The following is a 14,178-nucleotide window of genomic DNA, read 5'->3' on the forward strand; positions in this document are numbered from 1 at the left end:
TCTGGAGCCAGACTACTTAGGCTCAAATCCCAGCTCCACCCTGATGAAAGGTATGGGAGTTTACTTATTTATAACCTTCCTATTTCCCAGTTACTTCATCTGTAAAATGGGAATAATAAATAAATAAACAAATAAATAAATAAATAATAATAATAATGTGTCTTCATCATAAGATTTAAATGAGTTAATATTTGTGAAGCTCTCAGGATACTGCCTGGCACTACAGGAAACATGATATAGCTATTTGTTAAAGAAAAATAATAAATAAGTATCTTAGGCGTAAGATAAATTCAGGAAAGAAATCTGGTCTTGAGTAAAGTCAATTTGACAACTAGTTGCCCTTAGTTTTTCAAAAGGAAAAATATTTAGATTATTAAGTATATGGTCCAAATAACAAGAGATTCCTATGAAAGATTAAATAAGTTGGACCTGTAGCTTTACCTTTCTCATTTGGCTTTGATTCCCAATACCTATATAACAACTTTCCCTATGAGCCCTTTGCAAGAAACACTGTTTTCAAGCTCCTGGACAATAAAACATTGAATGTCAATCACAGACTGTTACTTAGCAAATACACAGAACTCATCATGGTCACTAGTACTTTTAGGAGATCCAACTGTGAGTTGTGAGTTATTGCCTACTGAGTAAATATTGCCTGACTATCGTAAATAAATAATAATAAAAAAAATTTAAAAAAATTTAAAATAACCTTTAATAAAAATTTAAAAAACTTTCCCCCCGCAAGCTTCTGATAAAATAGGGGGATGTATTCTACAAGAAAAATTCCAAAACCATAGTAAAAAGTATTGCTTTTTAACTAACATTAATGGAATGTTTTTTATGGGTTAGAACACCGTTCTAAGTACTTTACATGTATAACTCATTTGATCCTCTCAATAAGTCTATGATAGGTACTATTTATCATTATCACCATTTTACAGATGAGGAAACTAAAGTATGGAGAGTGACTTGCCCAAGGTTATTTACCTAGGAAGACACCAACCTGAAATTCAAGCCCAGGCAGCCTCGCTTCAATGTCTGAGGTCTCAAACCACAGCTATGTACCATTCAATATGGAACATCACAGACAGTACTGATGACTTTAAAAGGCTGACCAAGCTAAAAATGCATGCTATGCCATGCTACACCAGTAGCCAGAATTCACAAGCCAGATAATAATAAAAAGGCAAGTTTTCTTCTTTATCCTCTCATTCTCATTCTCCTAGGCCTCTCAAGTGAATGAAGTGCTTTATTATTTTTTTAAGACTTATTTATTTAGGGGGATCCCCGCGTGGCTCAGTGGTTTGGTGCCTGCCTTCGGTCCAGGGTGTGATCCTGGAGTCCTGGGATCGGGTCCCACATTGGGTTCCCTGCATGGAGCCTGCTTCTCCCTCTGCCTGTGTCTCTGCCTCTCTCTCTCTCTCGGTCTGTGTCTCTCATGAATAAATAAATATTTAAAAAAAAAAAAGACTTATTTATTTAGAGACAGAAAGAGAGAGCGTGTTTGTGCACGCATGAGCACAAGTGGAAGGGGCAAAGGGAGAGGGAGAGAAAATACCCAGCAGACTCTGCACTGAGCACAGAACCCCATACAGGGAGGGCTCCATCTCATGACCCTGAGATCATGACCTGATCTGAAACCAAGAGTTGGATGCTTAACTGACTGTGCCAGCCAGGCGCCCCAAGTGAAGTGCTTTAAATAGTGCATGGAACATAGTAAGTGCTTAGTAAATGTTAGGAGGTGGTGGTGACAAAAAAAAAACAGTAGAGTATGCTGCTGACCCTGCCTCACTTATTGGCAACGATATGCTAGGAACTGTTGATATCTCTACTCTCTTTACCCCTTTGTGATTACAGGAAAGGAGTCAGGACAATACATACGTGCAGTCTACTCTTTAGACATGTTACTTTCACCTGACCATATACACACAAGCAAACTGCTTCACTCCTCAGGTCTCTTTTTTGGTTTACAAGGACTGGATTGGGGCCAGAAGAAAGTAGAATAAATAAAGCAGCTTTGTAACCTTTTGATTAGCTGCCAAGGGCAGAAACAAAATTTGTGAAAAGCAACTTCATCAACTTAAACTTTGACTATTATTTGGAACCTAGCAAAGGATTCTAATGATAGAAGTTCTACATGTGAACAAGTGTTTTCAACCTCCCGATTCTTTATTATTGCAGTTTTTAAAATGATATGCCTGGACACAGTAAAGAACAGAAATGACAGTAATGGCAATTGGCAATAGAGTCTCCCTCTCTTAATTGTTCTGCATAGTTATTTAGATTAAAAGCTGAACAGATTCAAGATATATTTCAGAGAAAAAAGTAACAAACTCATTTTCAATTCCAAAAAAAACAATATTGGAAAAAAATCTAGCAGTCATTAGAATTTTTCAAACTGCAGGTAAAATGTATTAATATCTTATTAACTTAGTGGAGATCAACAGTTTTAAATGAAATACAGTAAAACAAAAGAGTAGAAAATATTACAATTCACATCCAGTAGTAAAAATAACACTTTCACAAAACTCCTGTTTCAATTTTAAACATTAATATGTACATTAATATGTACAAGTATTGGATAATATACATATATATGTGAGTACTGGGTAACAATGAAAAACTGCATCTTATAGTGGGTCCTGATCAAAAAAAATTTGAAAGCCACTTTATCAGAATAAAAGAAAATGCCAGACAATAGGAGAAAAATATCCACTTCAAACTACATAGGAAATAACATTCAGAATTTTGGTGGTTCTCTAAATTACAGTATTTTTAAGGCAACCCTCTGAAAAAGAAAACCATCTGCATAAGAATTAATAGTTTAACAGTTATTCCAAATAAACAATTTCACAGAATGTGAGGTACCGACATTAAATAAATACATACTAACAGGAGATACACAAAAATGAGATAAAGCAAAGATTTTCTGTTCATCTAGCTATTAAATGCCACGCCAATGTTAGAGATGGCTTATTTTCTTTGCAAAAGCTCTCAATTCTCACTCTCATGAACACTTATTCATCAATGTTATCTAATCATTGCTTCTGAATCTACAGCAAAGATGTGGTAAAAAGAAAAAGCAGATTTGAAAATTTCAGTGAATTAGTAACACTTTTTTAAAAAATAAGACCTGTAAATACTATTTTTTATCCTAAAATGTTCTCTAAATTCTAATTTTCTAAAAACCAAGTCACGTACACATTATTTTCTATTATGCTGTCGATAAAGAGAGTGAAGCTATCATATCAATCTAGTAGGAAAAAAATTAACATCATTGTGCTAAATTAAAATTCCCTCTTATTTTGAAAAAAGGAGGAACAACAGGTAAATCTGACCTAAATCTTTTTCAACTACTATGGAAACTAAAGAATAAAGTTCAATCCCACCTAAGAGCTAATCATTCTAATTTATTCCCATAGTAACAGTGCTGATAGCAATAAACAATTTTCGTAAATTCAGTAATTACATTATTAAATTTCAGGTAAAAGTACTATTGAAATTTTAGAAGAGAAACTGATTATCAAACACACATAAAAGAGCTGCTTTTGAAACAAATATTAAATGTTTAAACCAAAGTACATTCTAAACACCAATAAGTAAATTATCATAGCAAAGCCTAGACTTTTCAGCTCCATAATAGTATTTTTCCCAAAAAAAGACAAAAGCTACTATGAAAAAGGGTGTACTTACTTATGTCTGAATTAACAAGTGGAGTTAATATGTAAAAAATAAGTAGTATCCCTAACCAAGTGTCACTTCTTACCAGAAATAACTGTAGTTTTTTTCTGTTAACCAGATCCCATGATTCTCAACTGTTTTTAAAATACTCAGAAAAATCACTTCTCCTATCTCAGTCCCAGATTCTTAAACTACCACCTCAACTGATATAAAATCATCTCCTTCCCTTGGAGACGCAACAAAAATTTTTATATTTGGGAATAACAAAAGCACAAAGAAGAATCCTAATATGATTAATGATATTCTAAATGACTATTTATTTGCATTTTTAATTTACAAAGGAATTGACTTGTCAAAATTCTCCTCCTCTTTTCTAAGTAAAACTAAAAACACTTAGTTTTGCACAAAGCTCCAAATTTGGAAATGAAACACAGGTAAGTCAGAAATTTTAGTTTTAGTTTCGTTTGTATTTCAAAGTTGTTAAATTCATATTGGGAACATTAAGATTTCAGAGTTTGAGACATAAATTTGTTGAATACTTTGCAGATCAAAGAAAGAAAATATATTAAGATCAAGAAGGGCAGCCCCGGCTGTGCAGCAGTTTAGCGCCGCCTGCAGCCCAGGGTGTGATCCTGGAGACCTGGGATCAAGCCCCACGTCAGGCTCCCTGCATGGAGCCTGCTTCTCCTTCTGCCTGTGTCTCTGCCTCTCTCTGTCTCTCATGAATAAATAAATAAAATCTTAAAAAAAAAAATCAAGACATGTTAGTAATATAGAATGCACTTTATTAAAAATACTGCCTTTTCTCCAAAAACTCAAAAGTAACTAACTTCCACAAAATAATTTTTTAAGAGGCAAAGACCTGGTCCTGTTTTCCTTAAGCTATAAAGGAAGAAATCACTAAACTAGTAGAACTCTGTACAAAAAGATCATGAACTCTGAAGCCAGAAAGACTAAGTTTAAACCCAGCTGCCTAACTAACTGTGTTACTTTGGGCAAGTTTTATAACTTCTGTGCCTTGGTTTCCTCATTTGTAAAATGGAGATAAGAACAGTACTTACTTAACAGGGTTGTAAAGATTAAAGAGTTAATATAATTAAAGAGTTAAACCACACGGAATATATATATACATATATATATATAAATGAATGAATATAATGAATTTATTATATATAAATGAATGAATATATATTCATTATATATATATTCATTCATTCATTTATTTTAGACATAGAGAGAGAGGCAGAGACACAGGCAGAGGGATAAGCGGGCTCTATGCCTGGAGCCCAACACGGGACTCGATCCCAGGTCTCTAGGACCGTGCCCTGGGCCAAAGGCAGGCGCTAAACCGCTGAGCCACCCATGGATCCCCTAAAGCTGCTTTTATGTTTACTGTTTTACCATTATAGATTTTTACAGTTCATTTGTGAAGACTCCCAAATGAAACTGATTTAACTGTACCTATAAAGAACATGATTTTATATTAAACTGTGATCCAAATTAACACAAGAACCTCAAACTCGATTACTGATGAGAAACCAGTGTTTTGAAAACAACATAAAATCATAAAATCTTTAAAAAATCATATACCATTGTCACTGGTAGAAAGTAACATTTTCTTAGGATGAAAGTTTAATTCTAATTATGTTATCTCCTTCTACTTTTTTTTTTTTTTGCTACCACCTGGTGATATAGGTTATATTACATCCTATAGTTTAATTCAAATATGTAGAAAGAAAACCAAATTCAGGATTTAAGTGTAAATGTCATTCTTACATAATGTTACCTAGTTCACATGAGCAGCCTGTACATGTATTATTGAAACCGAACATAGTAGGGACCCAAAATAAATTTGCTAAAAGAAATGTATTACAAAGATTATTGCTAACTATTTTCTACAGCAAATAAAAGCAAGTCTACCTAGTACAAATTATTAACCAAGCTAATAAGTTAAAGTGCATCCAACACAATCTGTAGTAAGATCTTTAAGACATTAAAGTACTAGACTGCCTTGGGAAGGATCTGTTAACTTACAGTTAAGTCAGCAGTATTTTTTTTTTCTTATCTTTTTTTAAAAATTTTCACCCAAATGTTAGAATTATTTGTTCCAGTTCTGTGAAAAATGTCACTGGAATTTTGAAAGGAATTGCACTGATTTTGTAGATTGCTTTGGGTAGTATGGACATCATAATAATATTCTTCTGATACATGAATATGGACTATCTTTCCATTTATTTGTGTCATCTTCAATTTTTAAATCAATGTCTTATAGTTTTCTGTGTACAGGTCTTTCACTTCCTTGGTTAAACTTATTCCTAGACATTTTATTCTTTTTGATGCCATTATAAATCGGATTGTTTTGTTAATTTTTCTTTCTGATAGTTCATTATTATTGTGTAGAAATGCAACAGATTTTTGCATATTGATGTTTTATCCTGCAAATTTATTGAATTCATTAATTCTAACACATTTCTGGGGAGACATTATGTTTTCTACATGTAGAATTAGGTACCTGCAAATAATAGCAGTTTAACTTATTCCTTACCAATTTGGATACATTTTCTTTTTCTTTGTGTAATTGTTGTGGCTAGGACTTCCAATACTATGCTGAATGAATACAGTGGGTAAGAGTGGGGGCATCTTTGTCTTGCTTCTGATTTTAGAGAAAAAGCTTTCAATATTTCACTGTGGACTATGTTTGTGATGGCTTTGTCATATACAGTCTTTATTATGTTGAGGTATGTTCCCACTATTGCTATTCTAAGAGTTTTATGAGTTTTATGATTTCAATGGAGGTTGAAAGGATAGCACTATTTATAATTTCCTTTTTTGATTTAAAATACTAATACAGGGGCACCTGGCTGCTTCAGTCGGTAGAGCATGTGACTCTTGATCTCGGGGTCATGAGTTCCAGTCCCATGTTGGGCGTAGACTAGATTACTTTAAAAAAAAAAAAAAGTAAAATACTACTACATATTTAAAAGGAGAAAATAGTAAAGATAAATTTTATGAAGCCCATATTTCAAATAACTGGGGTTTTTAATTATTTATTTATTCATGACAGACACAGAGAGAAGCAGAGACATAGGCAAAGGGAGAAGCAGGCTCCCTGCAGGGGGCCTGATGCGGGACTCCATCCCAGGACCTTGGGATCACAACCTGAGCCAAAGGCAGATACTCAACCACCTAGCAATTCCCAAATAACTGTCTTTAAATATACTATAAATAACAAAGAAAATACTCAATTATTTTTACATTTAATAATTAGATACTAGGACTTAGGTTGATGGGACCGAATAAAGATATCAAGATGATGGTATGGTTTGCTATGTTCTCTGCCAATAAAACATATTCACAGCTTATGCCATACATTCTATATAAGAACATGCACCTGTATTTTTTTTATTTTTTTAATTTTTATTTATTTATTTATTTTTGTTTTTTATTTAATTATTTTTTTTTTGCACCTGCATTTTTAGGTTCATTAGCAAATAGAAAGTACACCTATTTTCAACTTTATTCAAAATGTAATAATCCCTTGACATAAATGAATGTATGAGAAGAATAAACTATTCCTAATTTTTTTTTAAGATTTTACTTATTCGGGGATCCCTGGGTGGCGCAGCGGTTTAGCGCCTGCCTTTGGCCCAGGGCACGATCCTGGAGACCCGGGATCGAGTCCCACGTCAGGCTCCCGGTGCATGGAGCCTGCTTCTCCCTCTGCCTGTGTCTCTGCCTCTCTCTCTCTCTCTGTGTGTGACTATCATAAATAAATAAAAACTAAAAGATTTTACTTATTCATGAGAAACACAGAGATAGAGAGGCAGAGACACAGGCAGAGGGAGAAGCAGGCCCCATGCAGGGAGCCCGACATGGGACTCAATCCGGGGTCTCCAGGATTAGGCCCTGGGCTGAAGGCAGCGTTAAACCGCTGAGCCACCCAGGCTGCCCTATTCCTAATATTTTTAAATACATTTTGAACTATTTCTATGTTAAACTAGTCTATGTTAACTATTTTTAACTATTCTTCCTCCATTTAAAATACACAAAAGGTAAAATATCCTGCCGTTATATGCAGAACACAAAAGTCTTTTAGACAAACAACTACCAAAATAGAAGTTCTATTAGCCTTATATCTGAAAGCAAAACAAAAAGAATGACGTTATAAAGTGGCTTAGGCAAATCACAGAAACCATCACACTGCAAGGTACAAAAGGTAAGGGCATGGTAGAGGTGTACTTTGCTTCTGGAATTTTTAAAGCTGCACTTTCCTTAAAACATATTCCAGGGTTCAAGAATAAAAATTAAACCATGTAAAACAAAGCACAGTAACAAGGAAAATGACAAAACAGCAAAATAATTAAACCAAATAAAAACAGAAAACCTGGGGCACACTGGTGGCTCAGTGGTTAAGCATCTGCCTTTGGCTCAGGTTGTGATCCCAGAGTCCCACCCGTATCGGGCTCGCCATAGGGAGCCTGCTTCTCCCTCTGCCTATGTCTCTACCTCTCTCTGTCTCTATGAATAAATAAAATCCTTAAAAAGTAAAATAAGAAAAAAACCCAGAAAACCTGACAGGCATAAAATAATATGCAGAAATTTATTTTAAATGGAGACTTTAGGGTCACAAGCTAAGACTGCCAAACTAAAGGAGAAATTTCTATAGAAAATTGACAGTGATTCCTCTCCTGAACATTACAAACATATACACTAAGTTGTCTCTAGTGATATTTTTATTTCCTTGGAAGCTGGGTAAGACAGGCAGGCTTTTTAGTAAACAGAAAATCTATTAGTTCTGGGTAAGAAGACCAGGAGCATGAGCACAATTGCTCCAATGAGACCATGGGATGTTCATTTCATGTAAAGGCTTTTATGGAGCATTTATATCATAATAGGCTAACGTGATTTTAGAAGAAAAGAGACTCCCTAAGACTAATTTCAACTTCTACTTCTGCACAATTTCTTTCTAGAATCCACCTTTGAAGGCAAAATGACTCCACCCTTGCATTTAAAAAGCTGTCATAAGTTTCTTATCTTAAAACTCATTCCTGTGATACAAATGTATTGAAATGAACCACTAAATACTACGTTGTACTCTCTGATCTGCAACTTTGAGGGAACTAAAACCCACTTCTGAATGCATGGACAAGACTTCTTTATTTGTAAAAACTGACCTTAGAAAAATCACCAATTCTTTGTCTTGATTTCCTTATTGTAAAATGAAGGGGTAAGTCTGAGCTCTGTGGTTCCCTCCAGCCGTAAACTGTAGAAATTCATCTAGGTTTAGACTTAGACATACTCAAGAAAGAAAAAGTTCAGAGATGAAAAAGGTTAAAAGAGGGCCTTGCATCAATCCAAATGTTTCTCTATGGAATATCTGTGGCTAAAAAAAAAAAAAAAAAAAAGTCCACAAACCAGGAGGTAAGGAAACAGAGTCAGCCCATACTCACTGGAGTTAGTTTTTAAGGATGCAAAATGATGAGAATAGGCTGAACAGAAACTAGAGTTTCCAGTGTAGGTGGTGGGGAAGATAAGAGGTATGGGTAAGGAGCTCTCAGCCATTAGATGAGGCCTGAAAGCCACCCAGAAGGGTACTTCTCTGTAGGTTCTAGGACTAGTATGGCCAAGCTCCAAAGTCCTTTGCTAAAAATAGCTGAAGGGAGTAGCCCAATTCTGGAATGAGCCAAGGTCTATGCTATGCTTGCATATGTATATGTATCACATAATGAGAGAAACTTTTCTGTAACTCACTAATCAGAAGTGAAACGGACACTAAAAGCTGTATTTATTCTGTTCACTTAAGCACTAAATTTCAGAGCATAATTTATATTTCAGAAGCTGCTCACACAAAAACATTTGCAATCAAATGCTACACACCACCATAAACATCAGAAAAACAAAAGTAAAAATTATCCAATCCTGTGTCTCAAAATATACCTCAGATCACAAAATTTGAGAAATAGGAACTAACCACTATTAAATCCAATCTCTTCAACTTATTTTTTTTTTTTTAAATCTTGAGTCTGGGATCAAGCCTGAGCTAAAGGCAAATGCTCAACCAGAGTCACCCAGGTGTCCCCGATTTCTTCATCTTAAAGGTGACTATAAGCCATCAGAGAAATTTAAGAAATTAAAAGCCTAAGTCTCAAATGAGAAAAAGACGGTTCTAAGGCTAAGGTGGAGGGGCTGCCTGAGTGGCACAGTCAGTTAAGTGTCGGACTCTTGGTTTGGGCTCAGGTCGTGAGATCCAGTGCATTATGCTCCATACTCAACATGGAGTCTGCTTGGGACTCTCTCTCTCTGCCCCTCCTGCTTCTACTCTTTCTAAAATAAATAAATAAATAATTCTTAAAAGGTGAAAATAGTAAAGAAAAAATAACAGAATAGTCAAAGTAATGATGTACTGTAATGTCTGGCTTATGAAGAAACAGGAAGAAAAATAGAAAACTTGTCAATAGAGTAAAAATGAAAAAATTTCTAAGAGGTAAGGAGAAAGATACATATGCACACTGAGTTCAAATAAAGAAAACTTAGTGCGAAATTACTATAGTGCGCTCTTTAGCAGAAAATATTTCAGTGACACTAAAATCTTTGGCAATAAGCTTATTAAATCTGGGGCTAAAAAATCTCCCAAGAAACCGTCCTCTGTCATAGCAACTGTTCTGTAAGTAAAAGCCTATGCAGAAACAGAGATGATCATCCCAAGATTATCCGCATTTTTGCCTCAGCTGTGCACATCCATTCTCAAGGGACAGAGAACACAAAAATGACAGGACATCCTCAAGGCCTGTCAGCTAACCAGACCACACAAGCCCAATCTCTAGCAGTTCCGTGTGCCTGCCACCTGTTAGCCTGCTCTGGAGAGAGCACCGAAAACTGTGCTCCAGCAAAGAACTGGAACCGCCTTTGTTGTTCCCTAACAACGGAAGCTACCCGAGTTGGGTCTCACACGACGCCTCAAGGCAAAACTTCTCCCTGGCCGGATAAATCGGCCCGGATTGGGGCTTTGGCTAAGCATTCCCCTAGCTAAGAAAAGGCGGGAGAACCCCAGGCGAAGCACAAATGTCACCTACTAGTCCCAGGAAGGGACAGGGGTCGAAGGCGATGGAAGTTGGAGGATAGGACCCAGGTAGGACCCGAGAGACACAGGCTGAGTTTCGCAGTGGAGGAGGGGAAGCACAACAAGGAGGTGGGCTGTCCTGCTGCGGGAAAGCACAGCGAGATCCCAGGGAGGTGCTAACGTGAGAGCCGGGGGAAAAGCGAGAGGCAGTGGTGAGAGAAGCGCCGAGGCGAAAGGCAAGAAACCGAGGCTTGTACCCGGAGGCTAAGGACGAGGAAAACAGGCAGGCAAGAGAAAAGGTGCGCGCGGACGGGCGAGGCTAAAGGGAGGTGAAAGAGGCGAGGCCGGCGAGGGAAAGGCTAAAGTGAAAGAACCATTGCAGGGACAAGGGACAGGCAAAGTGAACCCCCACCCACAGGGACCGGGACAGAACTTTTGACCCGTCCCTCTACAGGCTGTACTCGACCGGCCGCATTCAGACCCTGACGCAGCGGAGACTCACCCTACGGCTGCAGAGGCCCCAAAGCAGGACATGGGTACTGGTCCAGACTCACAGGAGAACCAAGCGGATGGAGGAAACCGCGGCGTTAGCGTGACCCGGATGCGCATCCCTAGGAACCGGAAGTCAGCGGCCAGGGTCACCTCGCAATCCACACCTCGTTCCACCAGAAGCCTCTGGGCGCATGCGTCAGACTTCACGAGGCGGGGCGAGGACGGGCCTAGGCCCCGCCCACTCCGCCCTCCCGGAAGCCCCGCCCCTGGTGACGCCCCGCTGGGCGCCTAGGACGTGCTTAGCGCGAAGAGGCCGGGTCTTGCTGTGGGAGCGTTGGTGGTGGCCCCGGGGTACGAGCAGCCCCGGTAAGGCATATTTCAGCGTTCACATTTTCAGACGGTCTTTTAAAATTCGCGTAATACGGATCCCTGGGTGGCGCAGCGGTTTGGCGCCTGCCTTTGGCCCAGGGCGCGATCCTGGAGGCCCGGGATCGAGTCCCCACGTCGGGCTCCCGGTGCATGGAGTCTGCTTCTCCCTCTGCCTGCGTCTCTGCCTCTCTGCCTCTCTCTCTCTCTCTCTCTCTCTCTCTCTCTCTCTCTCTCTCTGTGACTATCATGAATAAATAAAAATTAAAAAATGAAAAATAAAATTCGCGTAATACCCGCCTCCCCAAAGCCATCGTGAGAAGAAATGCCGGATGCGTCTGATTTAAAAAAAACTGTGGGAGGAGGAATGTGTGAGAAGTTTTGGAAACAGTGGTGTAGAGGCGAGACTAAGGTGGTGTTTTTATCCTCAATACTAGTTTATTTCTAATATTGGATTAATCTCACAGTGGCTTCTATTTCGTGCACATTATTTTATGGGAAAATTTTTATCAGAAACGATATTAATGCTTCACTAACTTTAAATTACTACCCAAATATGGGCAAGGAGCAAGGTTGAATTCAGGTATTGTGGGGACTTGAGATTTATTCACATTGAGGGCCCTGTTTAAAAAAAAATCCATAATTACATGGGGCGCCTGGGTGGCTCAGCGGTTGAGTGTCTGCGTTTGGCTAAGGGCGTGCTCCTGCTGCCCAGGGATGGAGTCCTGCGTCGGGCTCCCCTGGGGAGCCTGCTTCTCCCTCTGTCTCTCATGAATAAATAAATAAATCTTTTTTAAAAATCCAAAATTATAAATACAATATGAGGTATAAAAATGAATCTTTTCTTTGGAGAAAAGAAATCACAAATTATGAGTTTTTAAAATTTAACGAATACCATAAAATCCAGAAAAATTACAAACTAATTTTTCTTTCTTTTTTTAAGATCGTATTTATTTATTCGTGAAAGACACAGGCAGAGAAAGGGAGAAGCAGGCTTCATGTAGGAAGCCTGACATGGGACTTGATCCCGGGGTCTCCAGGATCACCACCTGGACTGAAGGCGGCGCTACACCGATGAGCCACCCCAGCCCCCCAAATTACACACTATTTTTAAACTGCTTGGTACCCCTCAAATACATTTTTCTTCTTTTCTCTGTTTTTTTTTTTTAAGATTTTATTTATTCATGAGAGATTTAGAGAGAGAGGCAGAGACAAAGGCAGGGAGCCTGATGTAGGACTCTATCCCAGGACCCCAGAATCACACCCTGACCTGATGGGAAGGCAGACACTCAACCACTGAGCCACCCAGGTGCCCCTTTTGCTCTTTTTTTAAAGTAAGCTGCAGAGCCCAATATGGGGCTCGAACTCTACACTGGGAGATCAAGACCTGAGCTGAGATTGAGAGTTGGATGCACAACTGCCTGAGCCACACAGGCACCCCTAAAATACTTTTTCTCTACATTTTTGGCTATGTATATTCTTTGATCACCTCTTCCTATGACAACAATTTATTAAGTAATATCATTTACTAAGATCCTTGACTCTTACACCACTCACATCAGTGAATTCTCTTTTTTTTTTTTTTTCCACGGTTTGGTCCTTGTGAGTCATTATTATTACAATATACTTTGACAAAAATAGAAACCCATTTCATATCAATACAACAATAACAAAAAAAACAGTTTCCTGGACTGTTACACTGGTAACATTTTCCAAAGGTTGCTATTTACAATTACAATAGCCAAAAGGGAAGGTGGGCTGTGGCCTGGGGGACGCCCAGAGCAGGGAGGTGGTGGGGTCATGGGGTCAGGAGCGGAGGAGCTAAGAGGGGCTGCCATCAAAATTTGTTCAGAATCTGACCACTTGCTGCTTCTCTTGGTAAAAGCCACAATGTGTGACTGCTCTCTTATGTACCCTTACTTTTCCATGATTAACATGGCAGCAAACTTCTGTTAAAAACTTTAAGCAGATCGTGTTCCTTCTCCAATGGACTCCATTTTCTTTTTTTTTTTTAATATTTTATTTATTTATTTATTTATTTATTTATTTTTTTAAAGATTTTATTTATTTATTCACGATAGTCACACAGAGAGAGACACAGGCAGAGGGAGAAGCAGGCTCCATGCACCGGGAGCCCGACGTGGGACTCGATCCCTGGTCTCCAGGATTGCGCCCTGGGCCAAAGGCAGGCGCCAAACCGCTGCGCCACCCAGGGATCCCTATTTATTTATTTATTATGAGAGAGAGAGACAGGCAGAGGGAGAAGCAGGCTCCATGCAGGGAGCCTGACATGGGACTGGATCCCGGGTCTCCAGGATCACGCCCTGGGCCGAAGGTGGCGCTAAACCATTAAGCCACGGGGGCTGCCCTGGACTCCCATTTTCTTTTCTTTTTTAAGATTTTATTTATTTGAGATAGAAAGAGTGAGAGAGAGAGAGCACAAGCAGGGGACAGAGGTAGAGGGAGAAGCAGTCTCCTTGGGAGCACGGAGTCTGACATCATGACCCAAGCCAAATGTAGGCACTTCACTGGCTGAGCTACCCAAGTGACCCTAGACTCCCATTTTCAAGTGAAAACAA

At 38.6% G+C, this 14,178-nt stretch overlaps 1 protein-coding gene across 2 annotated transcripts in view; it reads right to left on the reverse strand.

Annotated features, from left to right (window-relative positions):
* The window catches only part of EYA3 (EYA transcriptional coactivator and phosphatase 3), a 100,510-nt gene extending 89,174 nt beyond the window's left edge, over positions 1 to 11,336 (reverse strand). For both annotated transcript variants that reach the window (XM_055332041.1, XM_055332040.1), the window contains exon 1: positions 11,244 to 11,336. The gene's annotated coding sequence lies outside the window, so the exon portion shown is untranslated. The remainder of the gene's footprint in view (positions 1 to 11,243) is intronic.
* Between the last annotated feature and the right edge of the window lie 2,842 nt (positions 11,337 to 14,178).

This window comes from Nyctereutes procyonoides, unplaced genomic scaffold (genome assembly GCF_905146905.1).
Source record: "Nyctereutes procyonoides isolate TBG_1078 unplaced genomic scaffold, NYPRO_anot_genome, whole genome shotgun sequence".
NCBI classification, from domain to species: domain Eukaryota; kingdom Metazoa; phylum Chordata; class Mammalia; order Carnivora; family Canidae; genus Nyctereutes; species Nyctereutes procyonoides.